Source organism: Ovis canadensis, chromosome 13 (genome assembly GCF_042477335.2).
Source record: "Ovis canadensis isolate MfBH-ARS-UI-01 breed Bighorn chromosome 13, ARS-UI_OviCan_v2, whole genome shotgun sequence".
Taxonomy (NCBI): domain Eukaryota; kingdom Metazoa; phylum Chordata; class Mammalia; order Artiodactyla; family Bovidae; genus Ovis; species Ovis canadensis.
In genome coordinates, this window is record NC_091257.1 from 92853136 (window position 1) to 92878067 (window position 24932).

Below are 24932 nucleotides of genomic sequence, written 5' to 3' on the forward strand. Positions count from 1 at the left end.
AAACCTTAGCCGGCCGCCCCCTGGGTGCTGAATACTTTGCCAGGAGAAGAGCTTAGAAGTTTGGCTCAGCCCTTCTTTGGGGCATGTTCCACATTTTTCGTTCATTCAGTCACCAGGTACTGAATAATTTCTGAGTTCTAGGCACTGTGCTGGGCTCTGGGGGGCACAGCCGTGAAGGAAGCAGGAAGTCATTTTTCAGGAGAGAGGTGCGAGTGTACTCAGTCGCTCAGTTGTGTCTGACTCTGTGAACCCACGGACCATAGCCCGCAGGCTCCTCTGTCCATGGGATTCTTCTGGCAAGAATACTGGAGTGGGTTGCCATTTTTATCCTCCAGGGGAACTTCCTGACCTGGGGATCGAACCCGCCTCTCCTGCATTGGCAGTCAGATTCTTCACCACTGAACTGTCTGGGAAGCCCTAGGAGAGAGGAGGAGCCAATAAACAGATACATAACAGCAGGGATGCGGTTGTGGGGAGAGAGATCTGTGAGGGAGAAGGCAGCTGGTCAGTAAAGGCCCCTGGGAGGTGGCTGTTGAGCTGAAGTCTGAGGATGAGCAAGATGGAAGAAGCAGAAAGTACAAAGGTCCTGAGGCAGGAAGGAGGTATATTTCGGGACCAGAGAGGAGACCAGGGTGAAAGAAGCGAGGAAAGGAAGGTCAGAGGTGATGACAGAAAGGCAGGCGGGAAGCAGATCGCGCGGGGTTTTGGAGGCTGGAGTGAGGTGCTTCCAGTTTCTTCTTAAAATCCCAGAGGAAAGGAAGATCTTCCCGGGTAGGAGAGCTGCCTTTCTCCCCGGAGTTCCAGGGCTCGCAGAGACCAGCCTCAATACTGCCTCCTCGATTCCACGCAGGCAGGCTTCCCTGCCTGGGTCACCCCTTGCTTTCCGCTCACCTGTCCAACTCCTCCTCAGCTCACCCTTCCTCAGGAAGCTCCCCACCCCCACCAGCTGCAGCCTGTGGGGACTCCTCCGGCCGACCACCCCTGAAATCCTCTGGGGACTCTTGCTGACGGAGCATCCCGGGTCCTCCCCACAGAGGCGGATTCAGGAGGTCTGCAGTAGGACTCAGGGATTGCCTTTGTTTTTTTTTTTTTTTTAAAAGGATTTATTTGGCTGTATCAGGTCTTAGTTGCAGCAGGTGGGATCAAACCCAGACCTTCTGCCTTGAGAGTGCGGAGTCTTGGCCACTGGACCAGCAGGGAAATCCCAGGAACTTGCATTTTCAGCAAACTCTTCCAGATGATTCCATTGCCAGGCCTTGGAGACACAGTGGCTGGCATTTTTGCAGAGCCATCTCAGGCAGTGGGTGTGTACATGGAGGGGAAGGGAAGGGGGCAGTCAGTGGAACCGGAAGACACTGTGTTTAAATCTCAGCTCTGCTACTCACCCAGCTGGGTGATCTCGGGCAAGCGCCAACACCTCTTTGAGCCTCAGTTTCTTCATCTATAAAATGGACATAGTCACACCTAACTCCAAGTGCTGAGATGAGATTTGTCCACATAATGTTTCTAGCCCAGGGCGCAGCCCACAATTGAAACCCAATCTGGCCCCTGCACCATAGCAGCTTCCCAAGGGCCTCAGTGAGTAACACCATCTGAGGTTTGCTGTGTACCAGGCAACGCTCTCTAGACGAGGCTTCGGCAGACTTTCTCTGTAAAGGGCCAGACATTGTGGGTCACACAATCTGTCACAATCACTGCACTCTGCACTTGGCACAAGTGAAAGTGTTAATCGCTCGTCGTGTCTGACTCTTTGCGACCCCGTGGACTGTAGCCCCCCCAGGCTCCTCCATCCATGGGATTTCCCAGGCAAGAACACTGGAGTGGGTTGCCATTTCCTTCTCCAGGGGATCCTTCCAACCCAGGGACCAAACCCAGGTAGGTCTCCTGCATTGCAGGCAGATTCTTTACCATCTGAGCCCCCAGGGAAGCAGCGTCTTTTGCATGAGGGCAGCCAGAAACAAATGAGCTGTGTTCCAATAAAACTTTATGGGACAGTACAGTTTGAATTTCATATAATTTTCATATTCTCTGAATTGAGATTTCTTCTTTGATATTTTTCAGTGAGTGAAACATGTAAGAACCACTTGTAGTTTGCAGGCCATACAAAAACAGGTGGTGGGCTAGACTTGGCCAGTAGGCCTTGGCTTGCTGACCCCTGCTCTGGACATTTTGTGTGTATCCATTCCTGGGATCGTTATGAAATAGGATGTTATTAACAACTGAATTTTCAGATCGGAAATGCAAGCTCAGAGAGGCTAAGATCCTTGTGCCAGGTCCACCTGACCTCAGTCGTGGGAGGTGGTGGTGAGATTTGGATTCAGGCAGAGCTGGGTTCAGAGCCCTCTCTCAACCACTGCACCTGCCCGCTTTGTGGGGGCCTCACACACCTCAGATGTATATACTGCATTTCAAGAACCAGTGACCTCTCCTTACTGAGAAAGAGAAGAAACATATTTGATATTGCATAAGTCACGTCTATTTGGGTCTCTACCACAGCAGCCAAATCTGTATTGTCCCAAAGTAATTCTTAGAATAGTTGGGGGGCTGCTGAGCAAGGTGGCTGATAACGGCCTTTCTAAGAGGAAATGTTTGAGCTAAGATCTGACTGTGAGAAAGAGCAGTAAGTACAAAGGCCCTGGGGTCAGAAAACCTTTCAGAGCTGAGATGATGCTTGCATGCTCAGTTCTGTTTGACTCTGCCACCCCATGGACTGTAGCCCGCCAGGCTCCTCTGTCTGTGGGATTTTCCAGGCAAGAATTCTGGAGTGGGTTGCCATTTCCTACTCCAGGGGATCTTTCCAACCCAGATATCGAACCCATGTCCCCAGCATTGGCAGGCAGATTCTTTACCTCTGTGCCACCTTGGAATTACTGTAGCTTCCGATTCACATCCCACCAGCAGACAGTGCTATGATCATCCATAGGGGTCTCTCTCCTGTGATAAGTGGTTTGATTTCTCATCTGAGAAATAAGAATAGTACTCTCTTCATAGGGCTTTTGTGAGGATTGATTAATGCACATAAGATTCTTAGGATGGTGCCTGATCCATAATGGGTGCTGAATACATGGCGGATCTGTTTCCTATCTTCTTTGAAAAGAGTTGGCCTCTGAACTGCTTGATCCTTGAGGTCAGAAGGGAGCATCACCAATGACTTAATGTGTAAGAACAGCTTTCTCATGTGGAAATTGTCTCTCTCTCACACCTTTCTTGTCTTTTTCTACGCCATCCACCTCACCCGTCCTTCCTTCCTTCCATCTACCCATCTATGTGCTTATCCACCATCCATCCATCATTTAGCCACTTGTCCATCTATAATTCATCTACCCACCCATCCACAAATCCACCCACCCATCTACTAGGTATCCATCCATCTATCTTCCTACGTATCCACCTATCTATCCAGCCAGCCAGCCAGCCAGCCAGCCAGCATGTATGGAGGGCTTGTGCCAGATTCTGGGGATGCAAAAACTAAATAAACTCAATCTATGCCCTTGAGGAGCCCAGAGTCCCTTAGGCACAGAAGTACCTAAGCTGCTCTGGAAAACATGACAGTGTAGTTTGAATTTCTGCCACCCCTGCCGCTTTCCTCACATGACCTCAAGATCGTGACTTCACCTCCTTCAGCCCTAACCTGCTCATCAGTAAAACAGAAGCAGTCATCTCTATCTCCAAAGATTAGATGAGACCAGCAAGATAAATTACTTTTTACAGAGCCTGGCACTTAATAGGCATTTAAAATATGGTACCTATTATTCTAAGTGGAAAGCCAGGAAGGTTTCTTGGCGGCTTCTGGGCTTGACATAAAGGGATGGAGAGAATATGTGAGAGCTGAGAGGGGAAGTAGGGTGGAGGGACTTCCCCGGAGGCCCAGGAGTTAAGACTCCACCTTCCAGTGCAGCGGGCACCGGTTCCATCCCTGGCTGGGGAACCAAGGTCCCACATGCTGTGGGGTGTGGCCAAAAATTAAAAAAAAGAAGAAGAAGAAGAAGAAGAAGAAGAAGAAAAGGAGGGGAAAGGAGATTTTAGGCAGAGGGTACAACAAGAGCAGAGACAGGGGGATCCAGGTCTCACAGATGGGCCAGGGGAACCGCAACGCTCTGGGTTCCCTCCATCAGTGATCCTGGGGCTGCAGGGTCCAGAGAACTGAGAACGCCAGAGAGGGGAGGGTAGGTGTGGGACAAGCTCTGCGGGCAAGGCCCTGCAGTCCAGGTGACCCACATAGCCACCGGCAGACAGAACTGGGTCATGGGAATTAATCTCTGCCGCAAGGCGGGCTCCCCTCCACATGCCATCTGGGCAGGCAGGGCCGGGCTGGGTGGCAGGAGGTTGGCTTTGACACTTAGATGTCCCACTGGTGTCTCCAACTTCATGAAGCCAAGCCAAGCCCCTACTTGCTCTGTACTGGCTCTCCCCTGTTGTGGCAGAGGGCATTCCCGTCTTCCCAGAGCCTCAGGCCACCAACCTGGGAGCCCTCCCTGACTGCTCTCTCCACCTTCAAAATGGACCCAGAGTCTGACCGCTTGTCCCCGCATCCCCCACCACCACCCTGCTCCACGTTCCTGAGTCCTGCAAGGACAACGTTAGTGGTCCCCTTATTGGTGTCCCCCCTCACCCCTGCAACCCATTCTCCACTCAGAAGCATCTTTTAAAAACACGATGATTCTGTGACTGCCCTGCTCAAAAGCCCCTAGGGTGCCCCGGTGCACTGGGAACAAAAGCTGATCAAAGGCCTCAAGGCCCTGCCTGATCTGGCTTTGGCTGCCTCTCCCATCTCACCCATCTCTTCCTCACCCTGGCCTCTTGGCCCTTCAGCCTCAGGGCCTTGGCACTTGCGGTCCACTATCCTGAGGTCTCCCTAGGTCTCTTTCCTCCTCCCCCTTCAGGTTTCAGCTCAGATGTTACCTCCACAGAGAAGCTTCCTGACCGTCTTGGTAAAGCAGCCTGCCCTGACCCTCACTTGTTATCCCAAGACCCTCTTCCAGGGATTTGAAAGCACTCGGTCATTTCTTTCTTGGCTTGTTGTCTCATGCACTAGAATGAGGGGCAGGGACTGGGTCTGCCTTGATCCCCCATGTGTCCCCAGCTCCCTGTACACAGGAGGTGCTCAGCAAATGTTTGTTGGATGAATAACTACACGAGGCCTTCCCCACTGGGGAAGTTGAGGAGATTTCTCAGAATCAGAATTGCAGGCTCATGGGAGGGTTTTTGAGACATCTGAGTGGTGAGTTTCCTAAAGGGCCTGCGAGCCAACATGCCCATTGTACAGGTGTGGAATCTGAGGCCCAGAGAGGGGAAGGAACTGGCCCTCAGGCGCACAACCCTGCTGGGGAAGAATTACGCCTGGGACCCAGGTTTCCCGCCTCTCAGCTGAGGGCCTGTTTTCTGTTGTGACCTCATAGTGGACCCCTCCCCTCCTCCCTTCTCTCCCTTCCTCTCCCCTCCCCTCCCACCCCCCACCCCTGCCTTTCCACAGCCTGCAGACCCTGCCAGACTGGCTGCCCCTCCTCACAGCCCTGCACAAGCCACTGCGTCTTCCTTTGCTCCCCTTGGGAATTTCCCCTAGACTTGCTGGCTTTTGGAAAGTCCAGAAAGAAGCAGAAAAACGACAGCCTTCTCCCCTCTGACATGGGGGTGGGGTACTAGAGAGGCAAGATAACTGGATTGGGGTTTGTGCTGCCTCTGGGGTCACAGCCAAGGGTAGCCCCAGCCCCAGAAGCCCCTGCCCAGACAGACCGAGTCCTGCCAGGCCGGAGTTCTCATTAGCAGTCAGAGGATTACCCCTCCACCTCCTGCAGATCTGGGGCTTCCCAGGTGGAGCTGGTGGTAAAGTACCCACCTGCCAATGCAGGAGACTTTAGAGATACAGATTTGATCCCTGGAGGAGGGTATGGCAATCCACTCCAATACTCTTGCCTGGAGAATCATACGGACATAGGAGCCCGGTAGGCTACAGTCCATGGGGTCACAAAGAGTCGGACATGACTGAAATGACTTAGCACGCATGCGTGCCTGCAGACCTAGATGGGGGAGGGTAGGCAGTACTCAGGCCTGGTCAGGCCAGGGTTTGCAGCTCTGCTTGGTCCGCTGCCATGAGACAGCCTCTTCTTTCTCTGAGACTCAGTTTTCCTGTGTGTAAGGTGGGGTGAAACTACTGCTACTGTAGAGAAGAAAACAGGAAGTCTTTTCTTGCTACCCACAAGAAAACATCAGCCACCACAGTTTGAGTGTCTACTGTATGAACTTTGTTGAGTATTTTAATTGTACTTTCAAGCCTTCTAGAAGGGCCGCCTGAGGAAGAGAGACATTTTCAAAACAAACCAGAGAGCATTCCTGCTCTGAAATAAAGGCTCCTCACACAACATGGATTCTTAGTGATGACATATTCTGGCATTTTTGTTTGTTTGTTGTTGATGTTCTTGGGTTTTCAGTGGTGGTTGTGACCCACTAAATTGATTTTATGACCCTCAGGTTGAAAAGTACTGTGTTAACTCAATTAAACCTTTCAAAACCCTATGAAAGAAGAATTATTAATACCTCATTTTATAGCCCAGGAGGGAGCTTGCCCGAGGAAGTGATGGGGCTTTGAGGCCAAGCCAGACCTCAATCCCTAGCCGCCACGCCCAGCTGCCCCTTTAAGAGCCGGGCCCCTTCCCGGGACCGGGCGTTGGAAACCTTCCCACAATGCCCGGCGGCTTCCCAGTCCTGGCCCCGGGCAGATCCTCTTTTGGTTTCCCTAAGCAAGATGTCAGGCTAGTAAAACAGATCCCAGAGTTTAATTAAAATAATGAGCTCTGCCAAAGGAAGGGCGCCAGGGCCAGCCAGCGTGGGGAAGATGAATTAGAGTTCTGTTCAGGGAAGCGGCGGGAGGGAGGGAGAGATGAAGCCGGCGGGAGAGGGGAAGGTGAGTGAGTACGAGAGAGACACGATGGTAGGAGAGAAGAGACAAGGAGGAAACAGGGAAGGGAGGAGTGGGAGAGACAGAGAATAAAAAGAGGGGGAAGGGGGACAGAGGAGCGGGACAGACGGACAGACACACCCGAGAAGGCAGTCATGGTTTGAGTCGGCGCTGCCCACTCTCTTGCCTCCTCTAACCCCTCCTCCCGGAGAACCCCAAGATCAGACTTGTCTGCGGGATCTGAACCCTCACCCCTCTGCTTTGGAACTTCCTATGGCTCCCCGGTACCTTGGGAATGAACTCAGACCCCAGAGCTGTGGCTCTCAAGGCCCTGCAGGGTCTGGCTCCTGCCCCCCTCCCCCTCTGGTCAGCATGTCTCTCCTCACTGCCCCACAGCCCGTGGCCCCCCTCCCCTTTCCCCACTGGGCTGCCTCCAGGGTCCACACACGGGCTCTGCTCTCCCCCCACCCTTCCTGCCCCAGATAACTCTAGACTTCTCCTCCAAGGTCTCTTTAAATACCACCTGGGTTCAAGGGCTGAACCCTTCCTGAGCTCACGGTTCAGAACAGGAGCCCGATGACACACATTCAATGAATGAAAGGAGATGAGATTTAAGGCCCTGGGTGGAAAAGCAATGCCTGACCTTCTGAGCACTCTCTGTGCCAGACCCTGCTCAGAATACTTTATGGGCATTTGTAGCATCTCGCTCCAGCCCTGAAAGGTGGGGGCCAGTACTGCCTTCAACCCTATGAGCAGTGAAACCAGGCTGCTCACAGCTTGTCTGGGGAGAGTGGGGCTGTGAAACCACCAGGCTTCTCCGTGGCTCCAAACCGGTGAGGAGATGGGAGCAAGCTGGGTAGGTGGGTGGGGACCGGGGGAGGGAGGTAATGGATCATTTGTGGCCTAAGAAGGTGAGCTGCTCAGAGAGAGATGGGCTGGCCATGCAAAGATGGATGAGAGTGTTTTAGGGGGGCCGAAGCAGTGGGATATTCTGGGCTCTGCCCACTTTAGCACCCATGAGTTCCCATCATTTAAAAAACCTGTGAGATTTCCCTGGTGGTTAACTTCCCTGGTTTTGGTGGTTAAGACTCTGTGCTTCCAATGCCAGGGGCATGGGTTTGACTCCTGGTGCAGAACCAAGATCCCACATGCCACGTAACACAGCCAAAAAATAAATAAAATAACAATAAAAATAATGAACAAAAGTGCTTGCCCCATGCCACGCAACACAGCCAAAAAATAAATAAAATAACAATAAAAATAATGAACAAAAGTGCTTGCCCCATGCCACGCAACACAGCCAAAAAATAAATAAAATAACAATAAAAATAATGAACAAAAGTGCTTGCCCCATGCCAGTTTGGCACTGGGAGAGGCCAGAACCCAGCTGACTGAAGACATAGCGGGTTCCAGCCCCGTGGCGGGTCACTGGGCTCCTTCCTCTCTGTGGGTGACCTTGGGGAAAGCTCTAGCGGACCCAAGGCGGGCGGCCACCAATCTTCCCAGAGGTCAGGGGAGGGCCATGCCTGTCTCTTGGAATGTGATGTCTTCGGTTGTCACTGAATGAATGTCAGTGAATGGCTTCATTCATTCATCAGCTCCCTCCTGCCTCACCTCACCATGGCTCAATTACCCGCTGAAGTCCTCTCTAACCTCTCCCCCTCACAGGTTCCACACCACCCACAATGGCCTGTTTGCCATTTCTGAATAAATTGAGCTCATTTCTGCACAAGGGCCTTTGGATTGCAGTCCCCTCTGCCTGAAATGTTCTCCGTCCATTTTGTGATGCTGTCCTTAATCAAGCTTCAGCTTCCAGGAAGGGGTTGAAGGTATGTAAAAAAGGAGCCATTCCTCCCAGACCTCATAATCCCTAAGGGTCTTCAACAAGTTTTCATGATGTAAGCATAAAGTTACTGCATTGTTGTTTATTAGTTTAGAAAGTTCTGAAACAACCTCAGTGTCCATCAACAATGCAAGTTAAATCAACAATGAGTCAGCCATGCAATGGAATACTATGCAGCTGTAAAGAAGGGGCAGGATGGCTCAATATGTGCAGAGAATAATCCCTGAGGAATAATGTTAGCAAACAGAGCAAGATGAGAACAATGTGTGTAGCCAGCCCCATTTCAATAAAGCAAAGAAAAAGGATCTGTGCACACGTGAATTAGGATGAGCTTGTATATGGTTAAATTGTTTTTGGAAGGAATCAGAAGAAATTAGTAATTGTGGCTGCCTCTGGGGAGGAGGGCTGGGGACAGGGGTGGGAGAAGGACTTTTCACTGTGTGCCTTTTTTTAACACTAACTTTCACATCAAGAAAATATATCACCTATTTAAAATACTGACGTCCCAATATTTTTAGAATTTTGACCTTAACTCTAAATGGGTAACATACCCAAACAGGGACACAAGTGATGATGATGAGAAAAGACTTCTTTCGCCAGACCTCACCACTCTTGCATCCCATTGCTGGCTCAGGGTACGAGAACAGCATGAATTTAAAATATAAATATGTAAGCACATAAAACAAATCCTGTGGTTTTCTTGTGAACCTCACACATACACTGTGTTGTAATTTTGTGCAGGTAGGTCAAAAGCAGGAATTTGTTCAATTTAATATTTTAAATGTTATGCAAATTTTGGGAGGTCTTCATTTGGGGGGTTTAAGAAAATAAATTCATATTCCAGGAATCTCAAAAAATAGAAGTCTTAAAGTCTTCGATACTTTGGCTACCTGGGGCGAAGAGCTAACTCATTGGAAAAGATCCTGATGCTAGGAAAGATTGAAGGCAGGAGGAGAAGGGGATGACAGAAGATGAGATGGTTGGATGGCATCACTGAGTCGATGGACATGAGTTTGAGTAAGCTCTGGGAGTTGGTAATGGACAAGGAAGCCTGGCGTGCTGCAGTCCATGGGGTTGCAAAGAGTCAGACACAACTGAGCGACTGAACTGGATTGAGGTTTCTCTTGGCCCAAAGGACCCAGTTCTAAGGGAGAGACCAGGGAAGCTTAGAGAAGAGGAACAGTAAGCCCACGATCCACATTTAGCCACTCCCAGGGGACAGTGACAAATTCACCAGGATGCAGCCGCGGGGCCTGGCTCCCCTCTGGGAACCTTGAGTGAGAGAGGGCATGAGGGAATACCAGGCTGGAAGGCTGGTCTGCCTATGAACTGAGGGGATCGTTGGGGTTTTTTTAGCTGACTTTCCAGAAACTGAGTTAGAAGCTCCACCCAGTTCTGTCCGACCCCACATGCAGCCCAGGCTGTTTAGCCACAACATTGAAGTAAAAGATGTATTTATTTTCACTTATAAATCTAAGAAAATGAAATAAATGAATCAATATAATAAAATAGAAACAGACTCACAGATACAGAGAATGGACTCAGGGCTAGCAGTGGGGAGAGAGGCAAGATCGAGTAGCAGATTAAGAGAGATAAATTACTAGGTATAAAATAAATAAGATACAAAGATTTAATATGCAGCACAGGGTAGCTCAGATGGTAAGGAATCTGCCTGCTATGCAGGAGACCTTGGTTCGATCCCTGGGTCAGAAAGATCCTCTGGAGAAGGTGATGGCAATCCACTCCAGTATTCTTGCCTGGAGAATCCCATGGATAGAGGAGCCTGGTGGGCTACAGTTCATGGGGTCGCAAAGAGACGGACACGACTGAGCGACTAACACACACACCAACGCTACAGGGAATATAGACAGTCTTTTCTGATAACTTTAAATGGAGTGTCATCTGTGAGAATATAGAACCACTAGGTTGTACACCTGAAACTAATATTGCAAATAAACTATACTTCAATAAAAAAGTGAGATGTGTTCATTTAGCATAGCTGTGGCCTGACCTGAACCAAGGTCAAAGTTCCCCAGCAGCCCGCAGGACAGCAGAAATGACCAAACATCACTACTGATAACGTGGTTGAGTTTAACCCCTTTGTGAACATGGCCCTTTATTGTCCTCGGAACTCATGCCCAGCCTGCATCTGACTTCGCACGGCCACCCCAGGAGGAAGTAGGGTTGGTTTCAAAATTCCCACTTCACAGATAGGCAAGCTGAGGTTCAGCATGGGGAAGGGGACTTGTCTAAGGTCACGCAGTGGTGGGGTGTCACCCATGGTAAGGTAAGGCTCTTCAGTCCAGAACTCTTTCTGAGACACCACCTGGGAGAAGCCAGGGAGGCCCTTGCCCAGTGCCTGGGTCCCCAGGGCATGGGTGGACAAGGCTGCCGTCTCCCCAGGTGGGCAGAGCCCAGCTGAGCCGGTCTGGATTGTGCTGCTGAGTCTGCTGATGGGGGAGCAGGTGGAGGCACCAGTGACAGGGAATCTCAGAAGAGCTAATGCATCAGCAAGACCTGTCACATCTACTTTCAAGGGGTTTGGGGGGAATTTCCCTGGCGGTCTAGTGGTTAAGATTCTGGGCTTCCACAGAAGGGGGCGTGGGTTCGATCCCTAGTCGGGGAACAAAGATCCCATGTCTCACAGTGTGGACCAAAAAATAAAAAGAGGTATCCTGAATGTACCCGCCTTCCCCTGCCCTCACTGATGCCCTGGGCCAGGCCACTATCCTCTTCTGCTTGGTCTGTGGCAGGTGCCTCCTCACTATCTTTCTGCTTCTGTCCTTGTGCCTAAAATTTTCCACATTCATTTGAGGGGTCCCAGAACCTAAGCTGGCTCATTTCTCTCTTCTTGGCTCAAAACCCTACTGTCTCCCAGTGCACTCAGAACAAAGGCTGACGTCCTTACGAGGCCTGCAAGGCCCTGCGTGGTGGGCCCTTCTTCCCTCTCTGGCCTGCCTCTCTCCGCTCCTCCCCTTGCTCACTCTGCTCCGCCACACTGGCCTTGTTGCTGCTCCTGGAGCACACCAGGCACTTCCAGCCTCAGGGCCTTTGCACTAGCTACTCCCTCTGCCTACAACACTCCACCCCCTGCTCCCCACCCCAACACTCGTCTCTTCACTTATTTCGCATCTCTGCTTAAATGTCACATCCCCAGAACGGCTTACCCTGACCTCCTTCAAATGCCACCAACTTTCCCTCAAAATCTGTGTGCTTCCTTATTACATCTGTGGATTTATTGTTGTTTAGTTGCTAAGTCATGGCCAACTCTTTTGTGACCCTATGGACTATAGCCCACTGGGTTCCTCTGCCCATGGGATTTTCCAGGCCGGAACACTGGAGTGGGTTGCCATTTCCTCCTCCAGAGAATCTTCCTGACCCAGAGATCAAACCTGTGTCTCCTGCATTGGCAGGTGGATTCTTTACCACTGAGCCTCCAGGGAAGTGCATCTGTGGACAGATATTATATATTCCATGGTGTCCTGTTTTTTGTTCCTCTCTCCCTTCTAGACTGTAAGCTTCATGAGCTCTGGGGCCTTGGCTCTTTTCCTTCATCACTGTAGGCTCGGAGACTAGCAAGAGGCTGGTGTACAGTAGACACTACAGAGAGATTTGTTGGAGAACAAACAAGGGAATCCAGACTTCTTAGTACTCCAACTGGACGAAGGAGCTCTGAAATGCCCTGTGGATTTTTCCTTCCAAGAAATGCAGATCTGAGTTCCCATTGGGGTTGCCAGTTTTTCTGCTGGCCACCTGCCCACATCACTGCAGTAACAATACCTGTTGTGTGTGTTTGATTGGAGGCAAAGCAAGCTAGTCAAGAAACACAATGAGAACTTTTTTGGGCTCAAGGTAATATTTGTATAGTAACATACTACTCCAAATGCATGGCTACTAAGGAACTAGGAAATGTTCCTTTGTAAACAACAAATGAAATATTTTTTAAAATAAAATATTATTTATTTCTTTAGTTGGCTGTACTGGGTCTTAGCTGTGATACTCGGGATCTTTGATCTTCATTGTGGCATGTGGACTCTAGTTCCCCAACCAGGGTTTGAACCCGGGGCCCCCTGCTTTGGAAAGTAGAGTCTTAACCACTAGACCCCCAGGGAAGTCCCAGCAAATGAGATCTTACGCAAAACTGGCTTTTCTTGGAATTGGCTCCCCTTTCCAAAAGACCATTATTAGGCAGAAAATGATCATTCATCATAACGATAGTTACGATTAACTGAGCAGCTATTATGGGGCAAAGCACTGTATGGAGTATAATAGGTACACTGTCTACTTCATTCTCACACTATCTGGGAATGGTATTTCTGCCTACCAGAAAAGGAAACGGAGACTCAGAGAAGTGAAGTCACTTGCCTGATGACCCACAGCCACTAACAGTGGAAGACAGCATCCAAAACCTGGTCTTGTCCCCTCCTATCCAAGAAGAGATCCTCTAAGCACACTGGTGTTAGCAGTTTGCTGCTCAGACAGCCATGCAGGTAAGCACAGGCCTGCTGCCCAGTGTCTGAAGAAAAAGGATTCTAGAAAATCCAGATGACAAGGGTGTCTAATCATGTGGTACCCTGAGTTCAGGGGGGTTACGCTTCACTGCTGACGTGTTCCCGGGAGAAGCTGGAGAGCTCTAGCTATTTTCCCTAAAAGCTCTGATGAAAGGTGTGTCTGGAGAGGTTTTTCTGGATTCCATTAAAGCAGGGGCTTAGGGACCTGGCGCAGGCACCTGTGTGTTGCCAGACCAACTCACTAGTGGGTCTCCCCATTCTTTTTTTTTTTCTTTTTAAAGATTTTTTTTTTTTTTTGCTATGGACCATTTTTAAAGTCTTTATTGAAGTTGTTACAACATCATTTCTGTTTTTTGGCCAGGAAGCATGTGGGATTTTAGTTCCCTGACCAGAGATGGGACCCACATGCTCTGCATTGGAAGGCTTAACCACTGGACTGCCAGGAAATTCCCTGGGTTTCCCTACTTGTGAGAGGATGTTGTGGGCCAAGACTGAGCAAGAAGGCCTGGATTTCCAAAGGCAAGACACTGATCTGGGCGAGTAGAACTGGCAGGGTGGGGTCCTGCTTTACGTTTGGCCCATGGGACAAAATGAAATTTGGCTGAAACCAACTTTGGCCAGGGGCTTTCCAGGTGGCTCAGTGGTAAATAATTTACCTGCTAATGCAGGAGACGCAGGTTTGATCTTTGAGTTGGGAAAATCCCCTGGAGAAGGAAATGGCAACCCACTCTAGTACTCTTGCCTGGAAAATCCCATGGACAGCAGAGCCTGGGGGGCTACATTCCAAGGGGTCACAAAGAGTCAGACACAACTGAGTGATTGAGCAGGTATGCCATGTTGGCCAACACGAGGCAGTTGGGGGGTCTTGTTCTAGGTTTGATTGTCCCATCACAACTTCCTCCAAAACCCCCTGACCTACTGACGTGCCATGAACTTGCTAGCCATGTGAGTCTTAAAACTTCACGTTCAGGGCCTTCCCTGGTGATCCAGTGGCAGGGGGGGTGGGTTTAATTCCTGGTCTGGAAACTAAGATCCCACACGCTGCACAGCACGGCCAAAACAAAACACTGCCATCACAATCTTTGCCTCTCATTTGTCACGAGGGGCGGCTGATGTTCCTTCCTCCTGAATTTGGGCTCTGCAATCGCTTGTTCAATAGAGTGTGGTTGAAATGATGTGCTGGCAGTTTCAGGACCCAAGCCGTGAGAAACGGCCACCTATCACTTCCAGTTTCTTGGTGTGATCACGCTTGGAGCCCAGTTACGTGCTGTGAGGAGATGCTCCATGCAGAGGAAGGACTCCTAGGCTGGGCTGTGTGAGGGAGCCCCGGCTGAGGTGTCACAGTGGGCATCGCGTGCCCTGTAGAAATGAACTAGCCCCACCCATCCCTGTACCCATTGCAGATTCATGAACAAGTCAATGATTTTGTTTCAAGCCACTAAGTCTTGGGGGTGGCTTGTTACACAGCAATAGGTAACCAGAACACCTCCCCAACACACTCCCCAACTTGGAAGGCATTTCCTACATCTTGCAGGAACCCTAAATCCAGATGTAGGATGTGAATAACAACGGAGAAGCCTGGCTATTTGAGGAAAGGAGGAAGTGAAGTCGCTCAGTCGTGTCCGACTCTTCGAGACCCCGTGGACTGTAGCCTGCCAGGCTCCTCCATCCATGGGATTCTCCAGACAAGCGTACTGGAGTGCATTGCCACTTCCTCCTCCGGGGGATCTTCCCGACCCAGGGATCGACCCCAAGTCTCCCACATTGCAGGCAGACTCTTTACTGTCTGAGCCATCAGGGAATCCTGATTCCTGGTTATTTGAAGGAAGGTCAATAAATCAGGCCAGAAAACTTCACCTGCTGACTTTTCCCCCGTCTCTCTCCAGCTCATCAACTAGAATAGCTAAGAATAGTCGTGGACTCTTCCTTTTTTGAGACAGAATCCTTTATTAACCAAACACACCCCCAGAGCCTCCATAGTCAGGGGTGAAGGTGGCAGAGGTGGAGAACAGCTGTTTTCCTTTAATTCCGCATTGCACATATTTTTCAAGGAACATGAAATTATCTGGGAGTTCTTGTCCTGTTTGGAATGTCTAAGGAGATAAGGCCATTGGATAGGAAAGCACCAGAAACCTCTCCTGCTCTTCCCTTTGGACGATCGTGTGGGACTGCCGTGGAGATGGAGCTGGGAAGAGGTAGGGGAATTTGGCCTGTAAAATCTTCATGAATGCCTCTTTCTCCAGGGCTTGGACTGGCTCCATGGAAGTGGGTTTGCTTGCTTTTCATGGAAGTAGATGTGCCATGTGGTTTTAAAAGTCTCTAAAACTCCATCTGCCAAACTGCTCCTCTCTTATTTTCAGCTCGCCAGGACTCCCCAAAGGGCCGAGATGACAGGATAAGGCCTAAGGAGTGCCAACAGCAGGATCCCAGCTGGGACAGTCAATGCCCGTGCTGGAAATGGCAGCATCCCAAAAGCTCTCATCAGGAACCTAGGGAAGGTTATTGGATACAAAGTGTGGACTGGACAAAGAATGTAACACTACTCAGCTATGAAAAAGGAATGAAGTGCTGATGCATGCGACGCTGCAGACAAACCTCTAAAACACTATGTTCAACAGAAGAAGCCAGACGCAAAAGGCCACATATTGTGTGAGTCTGTTTCTATGAAATGTCCAAAAGGGGCAGATCCAGAGAGACAGAAAGCAGATGTGTGGTTTCCTGGGCCTGTGGGTGGGAATGGGGAGTGAATGCAAGTAGGCGGGAAGTTTTTTCTTGGGGAAATGTTCTGAAATCGGGTCATAGCACAGCTCTGTACATTTACTAAAAACTATTGCATTGTACTCTTTAGAATGAAGGAATGTTATGGTATATACATTATTTCTCCAAGAAAGCCATTAAAAACAAAGAACCCAGAGAAGTCAGAGGGAGGAGCCGGGGTGTGGACTAGGGGCTGTTAAAGCTTTGAGGAGCCCAGGAGATAGGTGGGTATGTCCTAGTGAGAAAGGATAGAAGCTGGGATTTTCTTAGTCACCTAACTGGGAAACCACAGAGCAGAAGGCCTCTGACTTCCTACTAAAGAGAGATTATATTATGAAGGGAGTTCCCTGGTGGTTGAGGGGTAAAGAATCCGTCTGCCAATTTAGGAGATGTGGATTTGATCCCTGGGTCAGGAAGATCCGCTGGAGAAGGAAATGGCAACTCCTTGCAGTCCAGGCAAGCGTTCTTGCCTGGAAAATCTCATGGACAGAGGAACCTGCTGGGCTACAGTCCATGGGGTCACAAAAGAGTCAGACACGACCTAGTGACTAAACAACAGCAAAAGCTGAGAGTCATATGGTAACTGCTGACATTATTAAGTGCTTATTCTTTGCCAGGTGGTTGAGTGAAGCAGTTTACATGTATGAACTCTTTTGCTCTCCCAACAGCCCTACAGACTGATGCAGGAGACGATTCTCCATGGGTCACTCCATGTCTGCCTGTCTTCTGAGCAAGAGACAATGAGAGCCTTGTTCTGGACTCTCTTCTCAAGGCTGTCTAGCCAGCAGCCTTGGAAGATAGAAATAGTACAGTGAGAGTTGTTTCCCCATCAGTATAATAAAGATGAGGTCTCCTACCAGGGCAAAGGCTGAGCCGCTTTGCCAGCAGCTTTCTTATAAAATTGGGGGTTTCCTAAGACCAGGGATCCTCAGCTGTGACAAGTCCAGGTGGTGCAGCAGCCATGTGGGACACCTTGCAGGGCTCCCACGGAACCTGGGGGCAAAGAGGGCTGATGGGAACATGAAGTTCATGCTGCCTGCTGGGCTGTAATAGTCCTTTGTCTCCGACACAGCCAGCTGATGTCTCCTGCCAGTATCCACTCAACTGTGGCAGGCTCACTTGTTAGCTTGCAAGCCAAGTGAAAGCTCAGACCCTCCACAGTTCTTGACCATCGGTGTTCACATCACCCCCATTTTACAGATAAGGACTTTGAGACCCAGAGAAGGAAAGCTTGTCCAAGGTCACCCGGCTAGCAAGTGAATGGAGTTGGGACTGAAACCCAGACAGACTGGGAAAGGCAGGAGATCTGGACAGGGGATTGGTAAAGGTACCGCCCAGGAGAGACAGGAGCCGAAGTCTCTGAAGACGCTCAGGAGGTCGTGCCTCTCAGCCTCCCAACCCTACACGCCCCCAGATGCTGCCTGTCCCCACATCCGGCTGCCAGGGCTAAGCTGCCAATTTGGGACGGCCTCGATATATTTAACGGTGAGTCACGCTCTCCCCCAGCAATCAGCAGTGGCAGGCTCGGGGAGGATGCAGGGAGCATCTCTGGGAATCCATGCCCGAGGGTCGCCATGGCAACCCCACCAGACTCGCTTGCCAGCAGCTGGGACGCCAGTGCCTGAGTCAAGGCAGAAAATAGTCTCATAGGCCGAGTGCGGCCAAGGACAGGAGCTGGTCTGCCACATGCTATCACCAGTGGGTTAACCAGGGGTGGCTGCATGAGTCCTGAGGACTTGGTGATCAGAAGTCTCATGGGCACGCTGGGGAGCTCAGAGTCCCCCAGTGGAGGCCGGGTGTCCCTGGCCTGCTGGGATGAGGGTGCTAGACGGGCACTCTGGTGAGCCCCATCTCTTTCTGCCTGGTTCCTCTCCATTTGTCTGTCTTTCTCATACATACCCACCCTCATGAAGACCCCTCTCCATCTGAGGCTTCTAATCAAGCACCATTAAAACACCTCCAGACTGATGGCAACCTGGCGATGTTAACCACAGACCAACATCTTCCAGCATAATTCTGAAGACTTCAGACCCTAAGACAAAGCAGCCACACCCACACTCCCACAGCAAATATGGATATTCCGGTGAGCAGTTTGGAACCCATTCATTCATCCACTCATCCATTCGTTGTCTTCACTGTTCATTCTGAATTAAATTCAGGCTCCCACGGGCCCTGTATAGATGTGGACCTGGTTATTACTCCTCATCCCCTTCCCCTCGCCTCCTGTTCTACTCTGCCCCAGCCTACAGTCTTGCTGCTATGCCTCAGACACACCAGGCTCTTTCCTGTCTCAGGGCCTCTGCGTTTGCAGTTCTGACTTCCTGGAAAGTTCTTCCTCCAGATTAACCACAACCTGACTCCCTCACTCCCTTTAGGTCTTTGCACAAATCTCATCTCCTCAGAGAGATACTGTCAAGACCACCCTAGGAGAGAGCACCCAACCCAGCCTCAAGGATAAGGCCAAATATGTCTGTATCACTTATAACAGGGGTCCCCAACCTCTGGAATTGAATGCCTGATGATCTGAGGTGGAGCTTACGTAATAATAACAGAAATAAAGTGCATAATAAACGTAATGCACTTGAATCATCCCCAAACCATCTCCCCATTCCCCTCGTCCGTGGAAAAATTGTCTTTCACAAAACCAGCCCCTGGTGCCTAAAAGGTTGGAGACTGTTGACATATAACACACTGTGACTTAGCTTCTTCTGTTTGTAACAAGGAAAGGGAAATTGACAATTGGTGGCCTGTAAATTGGATCTGGCCCATAGATACATTTTGTTTGGTCTAAACAGTGTTTCCAAAACATTGAATTAGTTGCTAACATTCATAAAATTGAGGAGATTTCATTTTATAACCCCAATTTTCACCTTCTCTTGCAAAACTGGAGGATCAAGCTACATGTTCCTGCATCTCAGCAACTGGGGAGGTCTGAGAAGCATCCACTCCGTTACACTGAGCTTGAGAATTTCTGTCTGCTGGGCACCCCACTTGGTCACCTTCATTCATTTACCTGACCACATGCTGTCTCTGGGGAGTTTTATACTCTCAAGCCAGGTCTCTAGGCTGAGGTCACTAAGCTTGGTTTGGGAGGGAGGGAGTGGAACATAGACTTTTTTTTTGCTTTTATTAGATAGAATTGAGTTGATGGACTAATCTAGGGGTTCCAGGTGGGTAAGCAAAGGCATGAAAATGTAGGGCAAGTTCTAGGACTGCCAAGAAGTGGCCTGGAGTGGGAAGAGGCCAGCAAAGTCACTTGGGACAAGAACCTGGAGGGCCCTGAATGCCTTGTTAAGCCCTGCAGCTTCTCCTGAGGGTAGTGGGGAGCCACAGAAGATTGTGGAGCAAGGCAAGGGACACGGTCAGAGCCAGCAGGGGTGTGGGGAAGCAGGAGTGAGAATCACCCTTGGTATCAAGTCTGGCTCAGCGTTCTCTTGGGGCCAAACTCCAGTCTGGAGAGCATACAGGGGTGATTAGGGGGGTGTCTTCCAACAGCCCCTCCTGGCTGCTTTCTCTCCCTGTCTTATAATAACAGTGTTTTCAGTACAGACGTTCTGGGTTCCCTGCCGTGGCTCGCTCAGCCACCCTTCCAGAGAGAAAACAAAAAGCAGTGTTTTTCCGCATCTATTTTAGACTGCTGCCTACATCTCTGTTCTTTGTGAGGAACACACACTCCCAGAGGGCCCCTTTCTCAGTTGTGGCCAGCAAGCAGGTCTGGACCACCAGGCTGGGTTCCACTACAGGAAAGAGCCAGCAGATGTAGCAGAATCATGCCTGTTCGGCTGGGAGCTGCCTGGGGATAGTGGTGTCACCAAGTCCCCAAGATGCAGAAGAGAGGGGGAAGGAAGCTTGTTCTAGTCCACACACCTTTCCTGGATGGACCATCTTAAACTATTCTGAATGTCTAGGAAGAGCCCACTCTCCTTTTTCCTAAAGATGATCCCTGCAGTTTGGGAGTTTGTGTCCGTGCAGTATGGTTCATTTGTGCCCAGTATGGTTCATTTACTGATGGACTGCACCTGGATGTATCCAGCACACCCCTTTAACAGGTGGTAAAACTGAGGCCTGAAAAGGAAGCATGGTTTGCTCAAGATTATAGAATGGCTGGCCACAAGACCAGAATGTAAAATCTCAGAAGGCGTGCATTTTATTTGCCTTGGTCACAGGTCCATATCCATCACATAACATAGTATCTGGCAAATAATAGGCTCTTGATAAATATCTGTTGAATGAATAAATAACATCTCTGCTAGTGTGCTGTAGTCCATGTGGTCGCAAAGAGTTGGACACGGCATAGCAGCTGCACAGTAACACACAGCTGTCTTTAGCTTTTACAAATACTTCTTTCACACGTGTCCTCATTTTGACTGTCATAATTATCTCTCAAGCTAGGAATGGCATCTTTCCTTATTTTGCAGGGAAGGAAATGGAGGTTAGAGAGGTTTAGTCACCTACCCGAGATCGCACAACCTTGAAGAAGCAGACCTGAATCCCAAATGTCTTACTGTGGGATCCCTTTAGAATGTTCAAGTAGAGGAAGAAAGCTTGGTAACATCCAACTACGAGGTGAAAGCCTTGGCCCACAAGAGCAGCTCTGACCTGAATTCTGCTCCACAGTCTGCGGGGAGAGAGACCCAGAGAGCAGTTCCTCAAGCTGTTAAACGGAGGTGCCCTACGGGCCAGCAGTTCCACTCCTGGGTATAGATCCAAGAGAACCGAAAACCTCTTTCCACACGAAAGCATGTACACGAATGTTCATAGCAGCCTTAGTCATAAAAGCCAGGAGGCAGAAAAAACCCAAATGCCTAAACTGACGAAGGATGCGCCAAATGTGGCATATCCGTACGATGGGATATTATTCATCCATAAAAAGGAATGGAGCGCTGATACCTGCTACAACAGGGATGAGCCTTGAACACACGATGCTAAGTGAAAGGAGCCAGACGCAAAAGGCCACCGGTGTAGGATCCATTTATAGGGAGTGTCCAGAAGAGGCAATTCTAGATGGACAGAGAGCAGGTTACTGGTTGCCAGGGGCAGGGGGAACCCATGAATGGAGCGTGACTGCTCATGGGTATGGGGTTTCTTTGGGGGATGATGTAAATGTTCTAGAATTAGACTGAGGTGATGGCTGCGCAAACTCTGCAAATACACTAAAAACTACTGAGTCATACCTTTTAAAAAATATATAGGTTCACAGGGTTTTATTTTATTTATGTATTTTTTGGCCGCACTTTGAGGCATGTGGGATCTTAGTTCCCTGACCAAGGATTAAACCAATGCCCCTTGCAGTGGCAGCTCACATCTTAACCACTGGACTGCCAGGGAAACCCCTGAGCTATACTTTTTAAATGGGTAAATTTTATGCCATGAATTACATCCCAACCAAACCGTTAAAAAAAAAATTACCAAGAGAAGCATTTCCATGACAACAGAGTTTTAGTTAGAAAGGGAAACATACAAATAAGAAAATATCCCCAGTTCAGGCAGCCCTATGCTGTCTTTCTGGATGTCTCAAGAAGGCTTTCAAGACAGAATTCCAATCCCAAGCCCCAACGTTTCACCTGTGGGCTTGTTTCTTGATGCCTTGCTGAAGCCACCCACCTTGCTTAGTTTGAGAGAACCTCGCCACCCCGATTATCCCGGCAAAGAGATGGAAGCTCAGAGAAAGGGAATGACTTACCCAAGGTCACACAGGGTGTGATGCTTTCAGCTATAGCACAATACAAGCAACTAGCCAGGTGACTTGGGGCCACTTGCTGGGGAATGCCAGTCAAGTTCCACAAAATCCCAGCTCACTGCCCCCTTCACTGTCCAGGTGGGTGATTCAGCTAGAACACTCCTCACTACCTCTGATAGAATGATTCTCCACATTTCATCAGATTTCACTTGAACAAAGCCAGCTTTCCTCAGACCTCCACCCACCCAGGGATTTTAGGCTAAATCTGTGCTGTTTTTCTCGACTGTGTCCTTCCACTGCCTGGCAAGCTGCTCTGCACTGTGGCGGCCTCTGTAGCCACTTCTCAAATAACCCTGATGTCTAGGTTCAAGGAAGACAAGGTTGTTGTCTTGTGAAGCATTTGCATAATGTGATTTCACAGGCGTGCTTTCTTTGGAGCTGAATGAGATGCTTTTCAGGGGCCCTCCCTTTACTTTTGAAGTTCTAGGTTCAGCTGTGGGGTTTGCAGACCTCAGAAGACTTCCCCACCAAAGTGTACAGGCACAGCTTCAAACACACACCTTTTCATATCTCTATCCATATGCCCACCCATTTCCCCATTCATTATTTCAACAAAAATATATCGAGGGTCTCCTACGTGTCAGGCACTGTGTTAGTCACTGGGTATGGTGGAAAGAAAAGATAAAACAGGTTCTTTGTCCTCATGGAGCTCACAGACTAGTAGAGGAAGATAAGTCTTAACAGATGCACGAAATATTAACACAAACTGGATGAAAGCCACCAGAGGAAAGTTCAGAATAATAAGGGCAACCTAATTTCTACCAGGGAGCAAAGGAGATCTCTGTGAGGAAGTTGACATGTGAGATAAGGTCTAAAGCATGATTTATCAGTGAGAAATGCTCTTGGTTCATGAAATAGAAAATTCTGACTAAGAAAGGGTCAAACAAGCAGCAGATTTATAGCTTCACATAACAAAATGTCCCGAGACAGACTTACGCCATCACTGAGGTTCACAACAATATTATCAGAGATCCAAGTTCTCTACCATCTGCTCTACCAGCCTCAGAGGATTGGCTCTTTTCCCAGGCTCACTCACCTCATGGACCCAAAGTGGCTGCCATCATTTGACCATCATGTGAAGACATGACCACTACCAAGAACAGGAAAAAAGTCCTTCTCATCCTCCTATAATTTTCTGAAATAGATGACAACCCTTCCAGAAATGTCCCAGCTGATCTGATGGGTGGCATCACATCCACATCTAAGCCATCACTGGCAAAAGGAATGGGGCCACTGTAATGGTCTCAAACCAGCAGTTTTTACCCAAGGTGATTTTTTCCCCTCCACAGGACATTTTTGGTGCAATAATTGTGTGTGTGTGTGTGTGTGTGTGTGTGTGTGTGTGTGTGTGAGGGCATATCCGGGATGCTACTGGCATCTAGTAGGTAGAGGTATGTGATACTATTAAACATACTATAGTGTACAGGACAGTCCCCACTACAGAATTATCCAGATGTCAACAGTGCAGAAGTTGAAAAATCAGAGGCAAATCCTGGGGACTCATGGGGCGGCAGGTGGAAGAGGAGTGGGGAAATTGGTGAGGGAAGGTTTCCTGGAGGCTGTAAGAGCTCAGCTGAGTCTGAAAAGGCAGGACATTGTCCAAACCAATCCAGGTAATGAGTCTGAGGCTAGCATCTCACCAGTGTCTGAGCAGAAATGCAGATGACCCTTCCATTTTCCCTGCCTCTACCAGCAGGAGCTGAGCTCATGTGGGCAGGGATCTTGCCTATCCTCCTCAGCGCTCCATCCCCATTCCCAGTAAAGCCAGGGTCACAGAGGCTGTTCGACAGGTCACTGGTAATGAGGATGTGAACAGACGGAGGCAACAGTCTTTTGACTGTGGAATCTCTGGAAATTTCTGGGCATCACTCAGAGTGGACATCATGTCACACAGAGTACATGAGCATAGCAGGGGCAGTCCGTGAGCAGTAGCCAGACCCTCCGAAATGATCCAGCCCCATCGTGGTACAGATGGATGGGGAGACCCTGGCAGGGCGGAGCGTTCAAATGCACTCGGCAAGCTGGGGGCAGACGCAGGCCACGCGCCCCTCTGTGAGCCCAGGTTCAACACCAACAGGGACTCGCCCGGTAGAGCAGTGGCCAAGAATCTGCCTGCCAGTGTCTCCTCACAAAGCGGTTATCCTGGATTCACTGACCTCGCGACCCCAAAAGCGCGGATGATGCTGCTCCGCTCTGGTCGCGGAACTGGCCAGACAAAATGGCTGGCCCACGCACGTGTTTTGTTTGGCCCGCGCTGTTCTTAAAATTTTTACGATGTGCCATCTTTGCCAACAATAAAAGTAATTGGGAGAGTGAGCCTATAAACCAAGCTTCTCATTTAGATAATCGGGAGGTTTGGCAGTACTTTGTGCCCATTTTCTGGCACGGTTGCCATTTTCCGGAGCTCGACTGTGGCCTCAGTCGGGATACCAGCGCTCCATCCCAGCTCAGGGGCACCTCACTCGCCTGCAGCTCCAGAAAGGCGTTCTGAGATGAGTCCAGCCCCAGCAGAGGGAACCCATACGGGAGAGGGCGAGGCCGTCCGGGGACCCCCAGGCAGGCCACTCCCCACCCTCCCTCAGAAGGAAGCGCCTTAGTCACCATGGCAACAGGCTGCCAATTGCAACGTATCTTCCATTCGCAACGGAGAAATGAAAGGACCCCCCTCTTAGCGCCGGCAACATCAGCTCCCAGTACCCCCCAAATCTGAGAGCCAGAGGAGGAGTGTGATCTGTCCTCTCCAATCTGAGCCCCCAAACACCCCCATTTGTCCAACCAACCCAGAGATGGGGTGTTGGGAGGGGTTGATTAGATTCCACCTTATATAAAAAAACCAGAAAGTGTTTGATTAGAGATAGAGGAAGGCGTGGGTGTCTGAGACGGGGCTCTGTTTCTGGGCAAATGTACACGTTCCCTGCTGTCTCCCTCCCTCTCCCCTTCCTCCGGGCAGAAGCATTGCCTCTCCTGGCAGCTCAGCGCAGCCATCTTCCGCTCAGCCGCGACCTCAGCCCTTCGTCAGTATCCCGGAGCCCCCAGTGCATCCGGCGTGTTTCTAGACTGCTTACAGGATCAGAAGGAAATGAGGGAATGGAATGAGAGAACCATCCAGAAATAAGAAAATGCCTCACGCGATATTTCCCTTTGAAACGAAGAAGCTGAAACCCAGAACACTGGAAATCGGCAGCC

At 49.8% G+C, this 24932-nt stretch overlaps 1 protein-coding gene and 1 long non-coding RNA gene across 7 annotated transcripts in view; one reads left to right on the forward strand and one right to left on the reverse strand.

The window, feature by feature from the left end:
* KCNB1 (potassium voltage-gated channel subfamily B member 1) overlaps window positions 1-24932 on the reverse strand; it is a 108593-nt gene that overhangs the window by 33658 nt on the left and 50003 nt on the right. The window lies entirely within an intron of this gene.
* On the forward strand, window positions 6731-18183 carry LOC138417805 (uncharacterized). Of its 6 annotated transcripts, XR_011248290.1 has the most exons (9): window positions 6731-6901; window positions 7402-7728; window positions 8564-8724; window positions 13066-13228; window positions 13611-13768; window positions 15301-15444; window positions 15610-15898; window positions 16675-17491; window positions 17920-18183. It is a non-coding gene; the product is annotated as an uncharacterized lncRNA (long non-coding RNA). The 6 variants fall into 6 exon arrangements; XR_011248288.1 differs by lacking the exon at window positions 6731-6901 and having other exon boundaries at window positions 7103-7728; XR_011248291.1 differs by lacking the exon at window positions 6731-6901 and having other exon boundaries at window positions 7103-7728; window positions 17970-18183.